The sequence below is a fragment of the Chamaea fasciata genome, unplaced genomic scaffold, assembly GCF_029207755.1.
Source record: "Chamaea fasciata isolate MVZ Bird 193981 ecotype frontalis unplaced genomic scaffold, bChaFas1.0.hap1 SCAF_3, whole genome shotgun sequence".
In the NCBI taxonomy this organism is placed as follows: domain Eukaryota; kingdom Metazoa; phylum Chordata; class Aves; order Passeriformes; family Sylviidae; genus Chamaea; species Chamaea fasciata.
The window spans coordinates 83882877-83904395 of NW_027094088.1; the positions used below are offsets into that span (position 1 = coordinate 83882877).

Sequence of the window (21519 nt, forward strand, 5' to 3'; positions counted from 1 at the left end):
AAAATTCACATTATCGAATAATTTTCTACTTTCAAAAACTTTTTTTACTGTTCTCTGTGCTTGTTCAGATTTTCTTTCTCTTTAGTGAGATATCAGCGGTAAATGGTCTAATTTTGGTTTTAAATTTATCCTCGTATTGAAAACCAAGAAGCTCTGTACAGCTGTACCCAGGCCTTCACACTTTGCGATTTCTTCATGCATTTTTTTCTGCTGTAGTCACATTTCTGATGTCACATTAGAGGCAGACATTCAAGCATATGTCTCTGTAGCAACACAGATCCAAAATTTTCCTTTTGAAGTGTTTGTGAAGAATTTTGTATCTTTTCTCTGTTCAAAACAAGTGTAAAATGGGCATCAGAACTCTGAATCCTTTTATGCCATGGCATCCATATTGATTTTGTATCGATGCAGGGGGTTTAGGCTAATTGTTATGGCTGATCACATGCATGTGAATTAGGTGATAACCTCTGACATGCTGTCCTGCTGTGCAGGACAGCATGTTCATTCTTTTATTCTTTGGCCTTAGCATGTTTGGAGCTGTTAAATGCTGGAGATTCTGCAAATGATATCTGCAGTGTTCTCTTTAAAATCATTTCTTGCAATTTCCCAATTATCAAAGCTCATTAAGAGAGTTTCCCTAGGTGTTCATCTGTGCATGTTTTAACCACTGGAAGACCTAAGCACATCTCAGTTGATGCATACTGAAATGCTACCAGTACCAAAAATTTTCAGAAAACAATGTTAAGAAAGTGTTTTCAGACAGTTTGCAACTTTTCACAAACTGGTCTTGGTAGGCACTCAACCAAACCAGCCAAAATCCTGTTCACTCATTTAGTTTCTCAAAAATATCAGCTCACCAAACATTTCTGCTGCTTGGACAAATATTTGGTCACAATATTTTTATTCAGTTCCTTAAGTTCTGTGAAAAAGTTGACTTGGTCCCCCTTTTTTTAGTCAAATAACTGGATTTTGAGAGCCAGCATACCAGGTCCTGTGTTTCACACATCATGCCATTCACCGACTGTTTTGCAGTTTTTCCTATTACATTTTTCCAGGCTTATGGAATTTTGGTGTCTTGGAAAAAGAAAACATATATATATCTTTGTGAGCCATACATATCCTGTGATCATATCTTCATATGATACAATTAGCCAATTCCTGTCTGGTTCAGATGTGATACCAAAGTTATTATTATTGTCCTGTCCATGACATACACCCTTTCCTTCATGGAAGCCTAAAAATCTAAAATGGCCAGTACTTATTTTGCAAAATCACTCACAACTCAGGGTCCTCACGACTGAATTTAGTTCCACTGTGTGTCTGTGTGTTTACCATCACCTTCGCTTTAGGTGGATTTTTTCATTATGTCTACTCTGGATTCTTACAGATTAGTTTGTTTTTGCCTGTATTTCAATACTTATTTCACAGAATCACAAAATCGAAGAACAAGCTGAGTTGGAAGGGACCCACAAGGATCAATGAGTACAACTCTTGGCCCTGCACAGCACCCCCACCAAGAGTCACACCATGTATCTCAGAGCATTGTCCAAACACTTCTTGAACTCTGTCAGGCTGGTGCTGTGGCCACTGTCCTGGGGAGCCTGTTCCAGTGCCCAGCCACCCTCTGGGTGAGGAAACTTTTTCTAATATCCAATCTAAACCTCCTCTGACAGAACTTCAGGCCATTCCCTTGGGTCCTGTCACTGGGCACCACAGAGAAGAGATCTGTGCCTGCCTCTCCTCTTCCCCTCACAAGGAAGCTGTAACAGCAATGAGTTGTCCACTCAGCCTCTTCTTCTCCAAGCTGAACAGACCCAGTGCCCTCAGCTGCTCCTCATGCAGCTTCCCCTCAAGGCCCTTCATCATCTCCATTCCCCTCCTTTGGACACTCTTTAATAGTTTAATATTTTTCCTATATTGTGGCACCCAAAACTGCCCCCAGCACTGGAGGTGAGGCTGCCCTAGTGCAGAGCAGAGCGGGACAATCCCCTCCCTTGCCCGGCTGGTGATGCTGGGCCTTATGTACCCCAGGACAGAGTTGGTCCTCCTGGCTGCCAGGGCACTGCTGATTCATGTTCAACCTGCCATCAACCAGGACCCATAGGTCCTTTCCTCTGGCACTGCTTTCCAGCATCCCATTCCCCAGTCTGTCCATACACCCAGGGTTACCCATCCCAGGTGCAGAATCCGGCATTTTCCCTTGTTGAACTTCGTGTGGTTGGTGGTTACCCAGCCCTTGGATTTGTCAAGGTCTCTCTGCAGGGCCTTCCTGACTTTGAGGGAGTCAATGGCTCCTCACTGTTTTGCATCATCTGCAAACTTGCCCAGTATCCCTTTCCAGTCCTGCCTCCAAGTCATTTATGAAGATTTTGAAGAGCACAGGGCCTATGATGGAGCCCTGTGAGACTCCACTAGTGACAGGTCACCAGTCTGATGTCACCCCATTCATTGTAACCCCTTGCGCTCAACCTGTGAGCTTGTTGCTCATCCATTCCATAATGTGTTTATCCAGCTGTGTGCTGGACATTTGCCTGAATTCAGAGTTTTTAAACTGAATCTTGTGAACAGATTTCTCCTGTCACTTAAGGAAAGTTCACATTTCAACTGCAGCAAGCTGTGTCTTCATGCGCTTTGTCACGTCTCTGGAAAGAGAGAGTGGTTTGCAGCTTTTCAGTGTTACTCAGATGCTGGATTTTCCCTAGATTTCTAAACAGCTTTCATATCGCTGATGTGCTGCCTTCTTCCACACTCTTTTCCCTTTGACATTTAATGTTTTGTAGAATTTTTTCCTTACATGTTATTTTTAACCATGTACTTTGGCTTTCCTCTGGGCACATATTCTGCATTTCCATTTGGCAAATCAAGACTTCCCTGACAAAGGTCAGGTATGAATTTCTGATAGAGAGCTTCATATCTATCCATTTTTACTGTTCCAATCTAAACTGTTTCTTGCCTGTTTTAACAAGGTAGCTCTTGATGTCCATACCAAACTCTGGCATGAAGCCAGTAAAATTCAATACTGCAGGATCTAGCATAAACTATTAAAAATCTACATCTGCAGAAAATATTACACTTATTCCTTGGAGGTGATTTCCCATGCTGCCTTGTTATCACTTTGAGTGATACAACAAGAAAGAAGACATGTCATGGGAAGTGCAGTTGTGTAAGGCATGTTGCTCACTTGTCCTTAAAGGAGTCCAGGACAGCTGGTTTGGGTTTTTAGCACGTGTTGATCAGCCTAAAAGGAGATATGCTTTCCCTTCCTCAAAGAATTATATCTTTATTAATCTGAAGCCTGCCACACCATCACTGACATCTAATCCTCCCTGTTTTCCACTCTTAATCTCAAAATCCTCCTAGAGATTCTGTGTTCTCCAGAGAAAGTGGCCCCTTGAAAGACTGGATAAAATTCTCTTTTAATATAATTGCCACCTTTGAATATTCCCTTTGTTTTAGGAAACAAAGGGAATCAGAAACAGATTGTTCTCAGTATCAATATCTTCTCTCCTGACTCTCTGCATATAGCCATACAATGTCGTCAACAAGATAAGCTAAGTAACAGCTCTTACACAGGAACTGATAACAATAAGATAAATTGGTGTAATGTACCTATTCAGAAATTCAGCACTGGCTTTCTTACTACAGGTTTATCATTTTAATATTAAAATTGTACTAGGTCATGAACTTGTTACATTTATCACTGCTTCTGGTTTTGCTATTTCCATTCATCTTTCTTCACTGCACATTACCACCCATTTCCCTATACATGCCCTGTTCATTCAGAGGAATGGAAAATAATTTTGTGGATGGCATTTCATCCAGCAGCCACTGACTTGTGGCAACTCCAGTGATCCTAACATTGCACATTAAATGCACATTTCTTGTTAAACACAACTGATTGGTAGTTCTGCTGTGGCAATGACAAAATCTCTCTTGCCTTCTACTGCATTTGCTGATGAATGCTGTAGCACTTGAGGATAACAAGTTGAAGATAACATAGTTATCTTCTTCAAGTAATTCAGTTATCAGATTATTTTTCTCCCTGATTGTAGATCACATATTCAGTTTTACGCTTCTTTGGTCATCAAACCCATTTAAACTTTCCTAGTAGAACCTAATATATTGCAATTTTAATTACAGTAGAAAATGATTCTGTTCAATGTGTGATTTTCAATCTTTTCTTTACAAAGGTAATTTCTGTTTAATCCAGAAGAATAAAAGAAAAGAAAGGACAAAACATTGGTAACAATATAATCAATCCCAGAACCATATCGATAATAGGCTTATGTCAGGATTGACACATCTTTATTCTCCGATCTGTTGAAGTGTACTTACCACCATCAGCATTGTTGACCTCATAGAGATACCTTCTGCTGACAATATATAGATATCTCAAGAGTTTTATGTGCAGTGCTGTGTTCTGTTGTTAGGAAATAATTTTTGTGGTTACTTTCATCTCTCTCTCCATAGCTACACTGTGTACCTGTTCATTAGAGAGCTTTGCTGGTTGGTTGGAAGTGCCCTCTGAGAAAAGAATTAAGCTTTGAGGACAGTCATTGTTTATAATAACTCCATCTTTTAATTTACATTTTTGCTTTCTGTCAGACTTCCTTGTAATAACTTTTAATTTCAGCAAAGTGCATCCAGCATTTAAATTTCCAGTGGGAAGTCTGTTCAGTTTCTACACAAAGATTCACAATCAGTAGTGATGAACTCTTGTCCAAAATTTCGTAACAACAGTCAGCTCTGACTTGGTCAAATCTGCATACATAATAGGAGAGCATCAATTTAAAGAGAAAAGATGTGAAAATGTTCATTTTTGTATGTTAAGAATATTTTCAAGGCTAACAGGTAGTTTATTATGAAATGGTTGAATTTTTTTTTGCTCATGTTATTATAATATTAGTGTACATGAATCCAAACAAGACTGAAAACATGAAGGTTTTGACCTTATCAACATTATATTTCCCTCTCTTATTCTGTCTTTGATAACATCAGTGCTGTATGGATAATGTAATTTTTCAGAGATTTCTATGAGGGTTTCTGAAATTTCAAAGCTAAGATTTGATTTGGAAAATAAAACAATAGAAATCAATATTTCTTGAGAAATACTGATCTTGAATTTTGACAAACTCACTGATTTTTAAGTCAGGGATCAAGTAATCTATTTTTCTCAGAAGACTCAACAAAATTCCAGTAATATGGTCTATACCTTACTGTTGTTAGAAATGAATATTTCAAGATCATTTTTTCTTTTTGTGCCTTGATAGCTGGTCCTATAGAGCCATCATTAAGTCCTTTGTCAGGTCTGGTGGTCTTTTATCGAAACATGGCAAGAGGATTCAAGTGCTGATATAATCTAAACTGAAAAATGCTATTTTTTTTTCTAAAATTGAGCACTATCCATCTCCCTTTTAAAATCCATTCTGGCTAGCTTTACAATGCTGTACTGGATTTGTATGATTACATTCACGTGGATGGACTTAATTCCTAGAGCAGAGACAAATTGAGTATATGCTTACCTACTATGGGGTAGCTATACCCCGTGTTTTTAGATCAATATGTATCCTCTTTCTTTTACACAAAAAATATTAAGAGAAAAAAATCCTGGAAAGATATTAATTGCTAGAAGCACTTGGCAGACTCTCCTTTTGGGTTCATGTAAGTGACCACAGTACACGGAGAAACCAGCTTCATCCCGTGCACGCTGTTTGCTTTTATGTTTGGGAGCTATTTCTGCCTGAAGAATGTGTTCCCAGAGTACATTTTCAGAGGCCTTTACTCTACAAATCTGGGTACAGCTTTCTACACCAGCAATTTTCAGAGAAAACCACAAAACAGGTTTGATAAAACCAGTCCTGCAGAAATTCACTTGCATTTTTTGATCCAACCATCTTGATTAAAAAATTAAAATTACAAAAAAAGGGATGCTTTTTCACTTCAAATAAAAATGAAATTTGGTTTCCTACAACCTCAACCTGAGTTTTAAGCCAAAAATTCTAAAATATTTAGAATACACAAATACACAAACAAAATTTTATGCCAGGTCAAATGAAGCATTTAAACTGATCCAGGACCATTTTTTTACTTCTCAATTTGTCTTATCTTCCTGGGTCAACTCAAATTATTTTAACAATTTTCTTGCATTGACTGCAAACACACAGGAGTGAACCAGAAATTCACATAACTTTCAGCTTTAGTTGAAAATGAACCTTAAATATAGAGAATTTGGGCAAGAGAGTGAATGACCTCCAGTTCCAGATAATATTCCTTCTTGGCTATCTTCCCCAAAAGATTTGACTTTGCCTTCACAGCCTCAGTTTTACTCTCCTTGTGTTTATTATTTGATAAAGTGCTAGCAAATGTACTCGTAGATCAGCAATACATCAAAGATTATTTTCTTGCTGGGTTAGTTAGATTCTTAAGCTGCTTGTGGTTTATTTTGATGCTGAAGTAGATTTTTATTCTACTGCCTGTCTGGGATATATCACTGCCACAGCTCAAGTGCCAGAAGTTGTGTGCACAGATGAGGCTAAAGCATAATTATCATTGTGGGTATAAGGAATTTTATCTGATGCTCTCTTCCTGGTTACTCTTATTATTTCTGGACACAAATCTAACCAAATTAATTACTGATGCAACAATCCAGCATTACCATATGTAACATGCACTTAACTTATCTGCATGACTTTAATTTTAAGCATAAAATGCAAATATCAGAGGCGTTTTCCTTGACAGGTTTCCTGATAAGGAGAAGATGCATTGGAACACAGTAGTACTTGTGTGGATGCCAGAATTGAAGTTGGGTCCAACACAACACAGCAGGGCAGGTTTGCAGCTCAGATGAGTCCATTAACCTCTGCTGAAGCTCAGAAGCCCTCAGCTATTACTGCTTTCCTAAACAATGATTTGCTTTGAGCTATCACACGTTGATGCATGTTTCTGAGAGAGTATTTGGGATGCAGCGATTAGGAGATATAGTCTCTGCTCCCTTGTAAGACATGGCTCAGGCAGATAAATGGAATTGACTGATTGGAGAAGAATAATCTTCTCAGCTCCTCTGGCCTTTCTGAAGAGGAGGAAAAGGTTTGCTCAGCTCATCTACACTTGCCTCCTTAATCTCCCCGTGTAATTGTGAATAGCTGCAATATGTCAAAAGCCACAGGTGCCAGTGCACGCAGCAGCTCAGGTATTAAGTTGAAGGAGCATTACATTAGCTTTTTAGCCAATTAACATGGATGTAGAGGAGACCATCTGGAATAAATCTGCAAAACAAACAGTTCACAGAAACCCAGCAGGCAGCTCTATGGATTGTTATATTTGTATGGTACTTCATTAGAAAATAAACATATATCTTCTATTTCAAGCACAAAGCACAGAAAGTAATAAACCAGATCTAATAGTTAGTTCAGCTGTCTTACTAAATGACACATTTGGAAAAGCTGTGTGAATCACTGGAAGGAAAAGGTTGTGAAAGCTCCAGTGACTGCAGTTAGGTGACGGCACAGCCAAAACAACTGCTCCTGAGTTAATGTAGGAATGTATTTTCCTCTTAGTTTGCAGTTGCAAAAGTCTGTTTTGATAACATTGTTAATATCAGCTAATGATTCAGTATGTAGAGAAGGAACAAACCATGCATCAGCAAACTGCATAAAGCAGTCACCTTTAGCCTGCATCTGGAACTTCATACTTTGCTGTGTTTATATTTTTCTCCATTAGAGACCCACAGCAGGAGATGCAAAATTTGTCATCACTAGGTTTATTCCTGCTCAACGGTTTGCTGAACAAAGTAGGCTATGGTATAGAAATGCTGGATGAGGCTAGTATTGATGCTTCAAGAATCCCTCTTCCTCCTTAAGGTCTATTCCATGTTCAGAGGATGCCATGGGATGTACATAGGCAGTTAAGATGGACAAAGCTCATCTTTGAAGCCACAGCGGCAGAAACCACTAAAGTTTGCCCCAGCAGTCACTGTGCAGTTCTGCTCAGCTGATGGACACCTCTCCAAGGACTGGTGTACCAGCAATCAGAGCTCACCACACCTCTGCCCAGTGCTGGGAGCAAGGCCAGGCCTTCACAGAGCTCCTGCACATTGTGGCTCCCGTGAGACCCCTGTCACAGCACAGGGAACCAGCCAGCTGAGGAATCAGCAGTACCAACACAATCAACTAATATGTGGCTCATGGGAAATGTATATTTTATGTCAGAACAAATGGCATTTCTGCAAAAAATTTGCATAAGTATACAGGAGAACGGATTACTTGACACAAAAGCACCTTATATTACAAATAGAGTATTTTCAGACTAGTCAGATTTTCCTGTTTTGTATATCAAAAAATCTTAGCAATTAGGGTACCAGTTACAATAATATAACTAGCTGCAGAACATTCAAACAAACTTCCATTTACCAAGTATTGTTCAGATTTGTCAATAGTGGGTCTAGGTATAAGTGTAGGTTTAAATTGGACCATTTTTAGCTGCTTTAATGCCACCTGATCTTTTCTTCAGAGAAAGGAAAAGCACTGCTATGGCTAGGAAGAAAAATGCAACATTTAGCCTGGTTCTCCCTAGTTAGTCCTGCTAAGAAACCATACAATGGAGCAGAACACCACATACCTGCACCTAGCCAGCTCTGGACATTTAGTTCAGCTATTTGATGCAGTGGCCCATCATGCTGTTAAGACATAGCACACAACATAATCATGCTTATCAGCCTGCTCATGCCATAATTAGGAAACTGTTCTGAAGACCAGAGCTTTTGGATATATACAGTGATGACAATTAGAATGTTGGCATTTGTCAACAGTTACTTCACCTCAGGTGCTACTTAACAAGCCACAGTCTGCTGAGTACATGGAACTGAAATAACCATGGTAACTCTGGGTACGTGCTGACGCTTTAATATTCACTACTCTGCCTATCCTTAGGCCGTCACTTGCAGAACTAAATGGCCCATCAAGAAGCAGATGAATAAAGTGGCGTCCATACAATGCATGAAAAGTGTTAAGCACTTTTAGGGATTAAAGCCCTTTTCATTTACCTCAGAAGGGAAAAAGGAGAGGTAAACATAGTACAAAAGCATGTATTATGAAGAAATAATGAAACTACCACATCCTACTGCAGCAACTGCTAGTAAAATGTCAGTTTCTCCCAATAGCTAGCCCATATCCGTATCTAAGATACCAAAATTAATTCCTATTTTAAGTGCCTCTTACTACATACTGACTTTATAAATGACAGCAGCAATATCAAAGGTCTTTCATGCTCAGTCACTGCCAAACTGCAGTAGAAAATGTCTCAGTTATAAACCACAGTAGTTCTCAAGCAAAGAAAGGGATGCAGTTCCATACTCTATTAGCACTGCCTTACCATCTGACTTGTTCTTATACAAAAAGATGGTGGAATCCTCTATTTTATAATTTTTTCATCATTCTGAGGAAAAGTCTGATTTTTTAAAATGCTCAGTTATCATATTATATTACTTCCTCCATGGTGAGGGAGATTATTTGATTGTATAGGAAAGTATCTGTAACTGGAATCTGTAACACAACTGTCTTGTATTTAGAATTTTCACTTACCAAAATGAAGAGACAACCAGAGGCAAGTTTTGTGTGTTCAGGAATAGTAGAAAACACGGACAAAATCAAGCAACCAAACACAAGGAGAAAACTGAAAAAGAAAGAATATTAATAATTGTTAATATTTTACAGTACCCTGACCCAGTATTTATATTGATTGCACTTCACCAGCATTAATAGAAGACCATCTCTGCACAGTCTTCATTAGTAGAGGGGAATACAGCTATCACTTAACTTAGCTCATTAAAGACATTCGAATAATAGCCTGTTATTAAATCTATGTATTTCTAAGCAGCACTGCTAGAATTCAGAGACAAGATTTTCTTGGGAAGATGACCCAAAATACACAGATGTTACTATTTGTATCACAACCCTGTATCTTTATGCAGTCCAGATAATCGAAGTGTCTTAAAAGAAAGATCTCCAGTGGGACGGTTGCTTCCCAGGTCTGAAAAATCATTTCCCCCACAACTGACCACAAATACCTTCTGCACGAGCTTGCCAAAGAGCTAAGTTACATATTGCACCTATCTGTCCATCTGAAACAACCTCCTTCTGAGCACAGACTTCATGTATAAACTACCCGAAGTGAGAGGTAGAGCCATGGCATCACTGCTCGCAATGAACAGGATCTATTCTGGGAACAAATTTAGTATCATACAATCCACTGAAGAAGTTCATTTTACCCACAGTATCATGAACTGACTAATCAGCACCCAGTAATAATTGATTCTACCAATGTTTGGCTAAATTCCTTCTTAAAACACTTCTCAGTCATGCTTCACAATGAGACAACCAACAAAGATCAGGCCTCTGACTTTTCTCTGAATTGCTGGGACACATTAGCTGATGTTCTAACCCACATCTATAGATATTGTAATTAATAGATATTGTAATTAATGCAGATACATATCCCTCCCTGCCCTTATCTTAACCCATGAGCCTTTCCTTATACTTTTTCTCCTCCATCCAGCTGAGAAAAGGGAATGACAGGGAGGCTTTGGTGGGCACAGGGTCAAGGCACCACACTGTGAAACCTCTGCCCCCAAAGATTGAAGAACTTGGCTGAAAAGGGCCAAGTTGGCCTTTTGGTCTGACTTTGAAGTGAGCTCTGCTTTGAGCAGGAGGTTGGACTGGAAGACTCACAGAGGCTTTTTTCAACCCACATACCTCTGTGTTTCTAACTACTGGATATAACATTATTATATTATTGTTTCTGCATACACTTGTGCTTCAGGAGCTATGATTACTTTTTCCCACAGAACATATGGACTTTCCATAATGATGGAATATAGAAGTGCTATAATATATGCAATTTATTACATAAAAATATAAGTCTAGTCTTCAGAATATCTGTAGAAAATCTCTACCTGCAATGCAATAAGACTTCGGAGGCACATTTTGTAGCATATCACTTAACTGCTTGGGGGTTCTACTCTGAAAATCAAATATGGTAGGAGCATTATTATTGCTGGCTGTTTACTACTGTTAGATACTTATTTGTTATTGAATACCTGTTATTAGTAGGTATTTAAAATAGAGACTCGACAAGGAAAAGGCCTTGTCAAGCCTCTAAAGAGGGGAAATGATGCCTTAAGCTTTTGCTTTCATATTTTCAGCGTAGGTAGACAAAACAAGTCCTTTTCCTGCTTAGGACCAAGGACAACTTTCAGCCCAACAGCATAAACAACGGTGGACTGAAGAGAGAAAACAAGAAGGACGAGACCTCACGACCTGAAGCTGTAATTGGACAATTGAACCCCAATATGCAAATGAACCAAAACTTATAAAAATATAAGATCTCATGACTGGTTAGCCATTTTGTGACCATTCTTAGTCCATCTTGGGTGTAGCCCTGGTCAGGCTCCTGTCCTGCCCAAGGTGATTCCTGGAGGACTTTCAACAAATACCTACTTTATCCTCTAACTCTGTCCAGTCTGTTTCAGGTCAGCCTTCCCAAGGCATCAGTTGCATATAAATTATATTAAGGACTGTAAATAATACAGTATACAGGAGGGTAAAGAGGACATTTGGCATACACCATTGGCAAGTCTTATCCTCTAGACTAGAGAAAGGTGAAGAACAACACACGCTTCAAGATTTAATAAAAAACTCATTCAAGACTCATGAAATTGCAGCCACAAGTACAGGCTGGGCAGAGAATGGATCAGAAGCAGCCTGACAAGAAAGACTTGGGGGTGTTTCTGGACAAAAAGTTCAACATGACTTGGCAATGCGTGCTCATGACCCAGAAAATCAACTACATCCTGGGCTGCATCATAAGAAGCGTGGCCAGAGGTTGAGGAAGGTGATTCCCCCTCTCTGCTCCTGTGAGACCCCCACTTGGAGTGCTGCATCCCACTCTGGCGCCCTCAGCACAGAAAAGACATTGACCTGTTGGGACATCTCCCAGGGGAGAGCCGCAAAACAGATCACAGTGCTGGACCGGGTCACCTGTGAAGACAGGCTGAGAGAATCAAGGTTGTTCAGCCTCCCCTCAGAAGTGAAGGCTCCAGGAAGACTTAGAGCAGCCTTCCATTACCTAAATGGGGCCTACAGGAAAGCTGGGCAGGGCCTTCTCACAAGGGCATGTAAGGACGAGGGTCAAGGCCTTAAGCTGAAGGATGTAAGATTTAGGTTAGATATTAGGAAGAAATTCTTTACTGTGAGAGTGCACTGGAACAGGTTTCTCAGAGATCTTGTGGTTACCCCATTCCTGGAGGTGTTCAAGGTCAGGATGGATGGGGCTCTGAGCAACCTGATCTACTGGAAGGTTCTCTGCCCATGGCAGGGGTGTTGGAACTGGATGATCTTAACACCCCTTCCAACCCAAAACCATTCTGTGATTCTATTTTTCTATGATTCTATTTTTCTGTAATTCTGTGATTCTATGATTCTGTGATAAGTGACAAAAATCCATCTCGTGAGCAATTTTTCTCCCCTTCACTTCACTTTATAAAAATGGAAAATCTCATAGAACATTACTGGTAGTTTCAGCTGCTACAGCCTTCAGATGCAGCCCCCCTATAATTACATCCTACTGACATAGGCATAAATGCAGTTTCTTCTTATTAAGGCTTGCATAGAGGGCAAAATAAAATTAAGAAGTGACTAAAAATTTACAGTAGAAGAATGTAATTTCATTTTGCTGAATTTCTTTAGACCTGAATCAATTAAAATGACATTTGCTTACTTCCTTTGTGTTTAGGTATTAAAAATTACTCGTTTGATTTTATTCCTGTAATACCAACTAAATTGGAAGCCCAGTTGTACTGGGTTTTATCCAAACACACAATATCAGTTTTCAATTGGAAGAGATTTCTTATAGTACAATTATGGAAAACAGACACAGCAGGAAAAAATAAAGTTTCTTGTTCCCATACCACAGTTGGAGACCATGGCACAGTAAAGGTAAGGAACTTGCCTAAGGCTACACAGAAAGCCTTTACATGTGGAATAAACCTGAAACTTTTAAGTGTCAGCCCAATCCTACACAAAACCATCATCCTTTCACCCACCACTTGCTTTGCCATAGTCTGTCAGGACTAAGACTTAGAATATCTCTGTGGGCAAGGTGTTTGTTCACAATAGATGGGAAAAGTGAGTCAGAAGAGGGAATGAGTACAGCTAAGCAGTGTATTAATCAAAATAAAAGCAAATATTCAGGAAAGCCAGGTGCAGCGTGGATTAGCACCTGGTTGACATAGTTCTGCAGTTTATCCATGAAAAGCAGAAACAATCCTCACAGCAACACATAAAAATAGCCTTGGAAAGAAATTTTTCCAAACTTCTATAACTCTTGTTCTCAGTTTTTCCAGAAACTCAAAAGGGCATGGATCATCACTATTAATTATTATTATTATTATTATTATTATTATTATTATTGAACAAAAGAAAAATGTTTGCATTTAACCACCCACACATTCAAATATTGTCCCTCTGTCCCTCATTCCTCCCTCCAACACCGAACACTTCTTCTAGTGCCACTCGGCACAATATGTCTAAAATTAAGCTGTAAGCACATTTGTGGAGGGGAGAAATGCAGTCTACCAGCCTGGCAAAACCAAAAGCATACGTTTAAGTCCTGTAAAACACAACACAGCAACAAAAGTGGAATATTTTCAGTAGTTTATATATCACTGAAGTGCTTTCCTTCAAAGTAAACTAATAGTGAGGATTCATTAGCTATCTTTTGAGTGCAATCTGTTTACTCAGGCCATGCAACGAAAGTACCTCTCCTCTTTCCCAGCTGGAACTGAAGGCATGAAGGACGCAGCAACAACTTTCACCTGGCTGAATGTTAAATGAGGATCTACCCAGCAAAAATAAATCCCTTAGGTTCAAACATCACAATGGTCAAAGCTTATCAGAAATTATTCTTTCTTATTGTGAATTATTTCTCCAGCGACAGATGGAGTGTAGATGATTGCATTAAGCCCTGGATAGTAATTTGATAACCCTCAACAGAAGAAAAAGCATTTTCCTATGCCATCATTTGAACTGTGTGCTATGATACATGCTGTACAAGACCATGCTGCTGTAGGTAGAGAGTAGTGAAAAGCAAAACACAGAGCAATTATATTTGGCCTCTAATGATTCAGTCTGGATCATATAATTGTTCAGGCTGAAAAAAACAGATGGTTTTTCCTCATGCATTCAGTATCAGACAGTAAAACACACGCCTTAGGCAGCAACTTCCCATAAAATTATTCAAGGACTGCCATAGCCTTGTATTTTATGAAAAGCAGCAACTTCCATTTTGTTTCAGCAGTAATCAGTTTTGTTGCAGATCCTTTCATCTTTTTCCCCTGCTTCCGAAAGCATATACTAATTGGAGAAAAGCCAGTTTATGAAAGATAATATAACTCAGAAACTTTGATATTTAATCAATCTGCCTCCCATAAACTTTTCTAATCGGTTAATTAGGACCTACCTCCATTTATATATTTTTCAGCAGAATTTTACTACTGTTTGATTTAAGCACTCTTCGTATGGAAGAGGATGTTCAGCTTAAAGCAATTGTTAAAACATTACTCGAGAAGTATCATAAGGACAAAAAATACACCCTGGAAAGATCTTTAAGAGCTATTTTGCTACATAACTTACTGCTAGAATTAAAATAATCGAAAGTTAAACATCTGCAAGCTTTTGTGGCCTCCTCTGAAATAATAAAAATGTATCCCTGTTAAAGTGGCATAATTAAGTGATTAGGCCACCAGAGTTATTTTCTGGTATTATTTGAGGTCTTATTTAATACTAATACAGGTAAGGGCATTCAGGATTATGACCAAAACTGTTTGCTTACCATTGGCACGGCCATTATCCTGGATTTTGTAAGGAAGGTAGAAAATGTTTGAAAGCTTTTACTAACTCCAACTGCAACAAAAAGTAGCTCTTACTTTTCTCCCTGGTATACTAATGCAGTTGCTTGCAAATTTAGAGGAAGTAGTTTGCATTCACGAGCTCTGAGTCTACAAAGAAGCTGACTGAGCCCCTCCATAAGTAATCCTTTCCACAGCCAGGGGCAGTGACTATGCTTTTTTGACAGTGATCAGGATCTTGCTGAGTTGAACACCCAAGTGCTGCCTTTACATGATTTTTTTAATCCCAGAATGCATAAAATCTGTCTGAGGCATTAAATAAATAAATGTGCTGAAGATTATACTGGATGGATAGCACCAATAGATACATTAGGGTTTAGATAAATGGGTAAAATACCCAGAGAAAACCTTATTAAAAAAGGAAGGAAATACAATCTTTCATAGACTGTTACACTTTCATAGGGACTATTAATTTTGGTGAACAATTCCCACAAAAAATAAAGACAGATCTGCCTTGGCTAGATATTATCAGCACTCTCACCCCTCTTGATGTGTGAAAGGGAGAATTTACAGATTCATTATCCCATGCAGCTGCTGGGGAAGACAGAAGAAAAAACATCATCTCCTAGACCAGGAGCTACTTTCATCCATACACACAATTTTCAAGGGAGCAAATTCCCACAGAGAAATTATGCATATTGTTCAACTGGGAGCTGGTGCACCACCTTCCATCCCAGAGCAGACATGGATGCTCAAGGCAGGAAGGCAGCACAAACCCGACAGCACCCTCGACCTCTGGGCACTTCCTGGTGCCTCTGAGCACACAGTCATGAGAGGTGTGTGGGAATGCCCTCTCTGATAGGATATGGAAAGAGAAACTCTGAAGCATTTTCCTAGCTTCAGGAAGGACTGAAAATGAAAACATCATCTAATGCAGGCGTGAGGTGGACATTTACACAGGTTCTGTGGTATCTCCCTTAAAAAGTAATCTTTTCAACATTCCTATAAAACAGATAATGCACTGCTGACATGGTGGAAAAGAATACAGTTTAACAGTTTTGATAGTGCAAGCCATGTGGATTAAATTTTCCATCATTTATAGTTTCAGTGTGACTTGTTTATGCAAGAAAATGAGATATGACAAAGGTTATTACAATTTGTTAAGAATGTTTGACAAAAGCTGCATGGAAAATAAGCGCTCTTCCATAGAAAAAGCTCATAAATTTCTTCTGTAGGCTTCCTTTAAAATGACTTGCACTTCAACCTTTTCTTCAAGGGGAAGAGTGTAGCATGTTGAGGGCTTGATACTGCACCGCCTTCTACCCAGAAATAGTACAACTCTAGCCGTGGAGTGGTGGAGTATGAAGACCTCACAGTCTTAGAATGGGAAAATAACCTGGATAGGAGACTTAATAAATAAATTTTGAGAAAAAAAAAAGGTGTTGCAGCAAGGCTGTCTTTTTATATATTCTTTCTTTGGGTTAATTGCTGCCTTTTTCAGAAATAAAGAAATTTGAATTGAATTTCATGTCTGACTTTTTAAAGAACTGATCATACTGCTGAAACAACTTATTTAGAAAGGTGAGTTTCGTCAAGCTGGGACAGATACATTTTGTTTCAAAAATACTTTTCATTTCACTGTGGGATATTTACTCTTTTTAAAAATTAGAACAGTTTATTAGGAATGAAACAGTTTACTTTTACAGTGTGAAAAAAATTGTTGTCAACCTAAATCATTCTTTTCTGGCATATTTTTAAGGAATTGTATTTTTAGCAGAGTCTGCTAAGTGATTGTATTTGGCTTCTATTGACAAAGCGATGACGAGGCTATAACAAGAGATGATATCAAAACAAAGCAAATCAAATAGCTCAGGTATCTATGGGGCACAAATAAAAGTGTCATTAAATGCACATTTGATAATCCATTCCATCATAGAAAAAAAAATCAAGGTAAGTTTCTCCAGGGTTCTAAAAAAGGAAGTATCATACTTCCTTGAGCAAGCACATTCACTCAAAAGAAAACAAAACAAACGCAGAAATTCTTTTTCCTAATTCTCAGAGATACTCGTGACCTAGATTTTTTTTTATTTTCATTTGCTTCAACAGGAGGTAAGAGAAAAATAAGAATAAACCATGTGCTCCTCCAGATTTTAACAATTTTAATGATTGGGAAGCATTTTACTGATTTGCCTCAAATCTGTAGAAAACGACAAAATGCTTCTTTTATCACTCTCAAAGCATAGGTCTTTCTGTAGACCAAAATTTTCAAAAGTGAATGCTTACTTTAATAAATAAAATCTGTACTTCGACAACTCTGTAGGTTTTTTCTTTTGCATTAAATAGCTCCAACACCCAATGACAAGTCTGGCAGCTTACATAGCAACCATTGCTTGATCACAGATATTTCACAAGAAAATTAATTTAAAATATGAATAGAAACTATGTTGTCTTTAACACTGAGCACAGGTTGCAGAATTTAAATATATTTTTTAGAACATATACAAGATTAAGAGAAAAACTTTATAATAATGAAATAGAGAAAATTTTAAGAATTACAATATGAAGCTGGAGAAAAGACCACTATATAACCTTTTCTTTAAAATATTTTTTCAATTTCAATCTATTTTTTCTAACCTTTTTCACAGTCTAGGGTAAAGGGAAGTACTCAAATAATCTTTTCCTGTAAAAGTGTTTGCTAACATACTGTACTTAGGTGTCTTGCTAGTGAGAAAAAATAATTCTTAATATAAGAAATGTGTAGACATGCAAGAAAGAAATGTGTTCTGTAATCGCCAGCATAATCCACTATAAAATCACCTTTTTGGGTCTTCAGGATTTAAGATAAAAATATGGCCACTACTTCATGTTTGGTTGGGTTTTTTTTAAAGTAACAGAGCAAACTTAAAAGAAGAGAAAGAATGTAGTACTGATGGGTAATTTTTATGCCACAAGAGTTGCCTGTTTGCGTGGTGCTCAGAATGCAGCTCTGGCTCTGACAAAGGCAGGGTGTGATTTACTGCAGCAGGGCCAGACATCAGTTATCTTCATTGCCTAATGAAACATCAGTGGCCAACGAGGCCAACACTGGCTGTGGCTGCTAAAACTAAGAAGGAAACACTCTGCGTTGGGAGAAAAATAGCCTGCCTACCTTATCCTCTGGAGCTAATCCCACTCACTGTGATTCAGCTGGATCCCTGAGTTATGTGACAGGGAATGACACTCCCTATGGTTGCTGATGGTCTACACCATTAAATGCTGAGGACTGCCATTAGAATAATGGTAAAACACTGCTTTCCTAGACAGCTCCCGGGTATGGTCTGGGGGTTAACACGTATCTGGATGAATTTTTTCTTTGGACTTGGCTATACATCTTTTACTAAAGATAGGTTCTTCTGGATGTCAAGTTATTGTGCTGAAAAAACACTATCAAACAAGCCTATTTAGCAAATGAGCTGCAATTTACAGTGGGGATATTTCACATCCTGAGGATATATCACAGCACAAGCCTGCCAGAATTTTAGAAGCATTTGGACAAGGCTTCCAGGCACATGGTGTGGTTCTTGGGGCTGTCCTGTGAAGAACCAGGAGTTGGAGTTTGATAATCTCTGTGAGTATCTCCCAACTCAGAATATTCTTTGATACTGTTTTACATTTTAATCAAAGGTAAAGATGGGGACAAAATCTAGTGAAAATTTAATCATTCAAATTCAGGTGCCTGATTGACATATTTCAATGAAAACCTGGGATTAAGACAATTAGCCCAACTTGATTATGAGAGGTTGATACTGTGGGAAGCACTTGAGTCAGCTGTGCATTTTCACCTAAAACTGAAGAGCTCTGGAACAAAAATCAATTTCCTCACTTCTCTCATTTTTCTCCTGTAGTATATTGTATACTGGATTTTGCTTTGGTTTTACATTTGTTTTTCATTGATATATAGTCAACAATATTGACAATTAGGGAGTTTTTCAGGGGAAAGGACACTCAAATGCAGTGACACAAAGATACTGTACTGTAGTATATGAGCAAACGGGATATCACTCAAGAAGGCATCTTAGCAACCCTTGGCTACTTCTACAAATTTTTATCCTTCCAGACATGTGAACAAAGAAGTACCCACAAATACTCCAATATTAGCTTTCTAGGCTGCAAATTAACATGGTTGTCCTGGCAGTAATGCTCAAGTCCATGATATTGATGAAGAATTTATGAAATACTTTGCTTTTTATGGGGATTCCATTTTATTTGCTGTCATTACATGTGATAACCTCACATGTTAACCTGAACAGTAGATAAGAAAATAAAGCACACTTAAAAAATAATTTTTATTTTTAATTTAAAAAAAATATTTCAAGTGGAAACATCAGACCTTTGAGGTGTATTGTACCACATCATTATATCAGCCTGTGGTGGCTGTGGGAGGAAGGGTACTCTGATAAAAAAAATCAGAAATACTAATCATTCTGATCACTTTATGATGCTTCAATTCAGCAAGTTGATTAAGACAGAAATGATTTATCATATTTAATACACTTAAATACAGAAGAATATTTCTGGGCACTCCACTGTGGAGTGTTAAAAAGGAGAATGAGGAGGCAAGAGTAAGCGTGTCCTGAAAAAAGCCATATATTCATGATGGAATTAAAAAAAGTGGTAAGCATAACAGTATTTACAATTCCAGGCTACCTTATAGCCTCAATGTCCCTCACAGCTACAACAAAAATCTAAGCAGCCACGAATGCCAGTGCTCATTAAACTTGGCAGAAAAATATAATAATGTTATCAAGAATTAGCAGTTTAAAAAATTTCATCCGTGTACCAAGATCTAGGTCTTCTTTCTCTAACTTTATTTACTCCTAGTAACTAATAGCTGGGTTTTGGTTTTTGTTGAAACCTTACAGTTGACTTCAGTGGGAGCATGGCTTGTGTTGGGAATTATGAGCTGACTCATAAATATCACCAGAGCAGAAAAAATCCTGTTAATTTCCTATCGTTTTGGCCCAGTAGTAAACAAGGATATAAATGGAACACAGAATATTTTTCTAACATAATGCACTGTTAGTATTAAACTTACTTCTAAGAATCAATCACAGCACTTTAGTTTGAGGGTGTTCAGTTTTATACCACACCATTAGTCTTGTCTTCCTTAATCTAAATAAGTCCTGCACTTTCTGGAATCTGAAGTGCTCCTTCTTGTTGTTAGGCAGCAGTACTAACAGACCAGAACCCGATGGCAGAAGCATGTGAGATTGCAAAAGAAGAAGCTCATCTTGAAAGGTTCAAATGACAAAATTTCCTGAGTTTAACTAACTTAGAACAGCACTTATCTCCTCTCCATGCTCATCCATATAATACCGACAGGAAAGCAGAAGAATGTCTCAAAGCTGAGGGGGCAGTGGGGTGTTCGCCTATTTCCTCATATGCCTAAGTTTCTCTGTGTTTAAAAGCAAAGAGCAGAAACACACTTTGTCAAGCGCTAGGCCTTGCTGGAGAGGGTACAACAAACAGCTTATGGCTTTGTATCACGCACTACTTTGAGAACAGAAAACTTCTCGCAGTGCTGTTTAGGTCTTGAGACCTAAAGCAAGATGTAACACTTACATTTCACAATAGGCCTTATTCTGTCTGAGTCTCTATAGTCAAAGCCCGATGATGTGACTCATTTCCTCTATTTTTCAGGGTCTTTTCTCTCATAATCACTCTGGCTGGAAAGAGTGTTAGATAATTTCTTCTGTGCACCAAACAAGATATTCTGAAGTCCCTACAAGGTGGGGCTGCAGAGCCCACCAGCAGTGACTGCAGTGTCACCTCGTGTGCCCACAGCCTCTGCTGGGGTGTCTGTCCGGCTGCCGCTGCTCACACGTCTGGCTTCCATGTGCCAAAGCTGTGCTTATGCACTGCTTTGGCAACAATAATGTTTCTGTTTCAATAATGAGTTATTTTCTTAAATGCTGGGTTGCAAAGGTTTTGGAACAACTGTTGTGCTTATGCAGAATGTTAAATACACAAAGTGATCACTTATTTTCCGTATGGGGAAAAACTTGCCCTTTGATCTTAAACACATTAAAGCTGCTGCTTGCCTGTTTGAAACAACACATGACAGTGCTTTTACTTTCCAACATTTTATCTTACAGTGGCTTTCACTCTTTGCCAAAAATTGTTCCGCTCAGAAATTTGTGTGAAACAAGTTTGAATTTATCAGACATATTGCAGGCACAGAGATAGTCTTATATGAATTTTACTTTAGCAGATCAGTTTCCTTTCACACAGGATGATCCTTTAAGCACTTAGATAAGTGTTCACTTATCTAAGTCAGGCCAGGCTGGATGGGGGTTTGGGTAATCTGATCTAGATGCAGGTGTCCCAGCCTGCGGCAGGTGCATTGGAATCAATGATCTTTAAAGGTCAGTTCCAACCCAAACCATTCTATGATTCTGTGATTCCATGTGCACAGTTTGATCAGAGACGACTGCGAGTACATACTGCTGAACACTGCATACTTCCAAGGCTGCAGAAGAAGCCCTGGAGATCCCTTTGTTAACCACACAGTTGAAGACAGTTTCTTGGAGCTTCAAAATACAAAGTAGTAGCCTTGAGTAGTGCACAGACCATACCAGTGA

General features: G+C 38.6%; 1 protein-coding gene across 1 annotated transcript in view; it reads right to left on the reverse strand.

Moving 5' to 3' along the window:
* Positions 1 to 9646, reverse strand: part of KCNQ5 (potassium voltage-gated channel subfamily Q member 5) — an 87798-nt gene extending 78152 nt beyond the window's left edge. Inside the window, exon 1 of the mRNA XM_066179683.1 lies at positions 9579 to 9646. The gene's annotated coding sequence lies outside the window, so the exon portion shown is untranslated. The remainder of the gene's footprint in view (positions 1 to 9578) is intronic.
* Positions 9647 to 21519: the final 11873 nt, after the last annotated feature.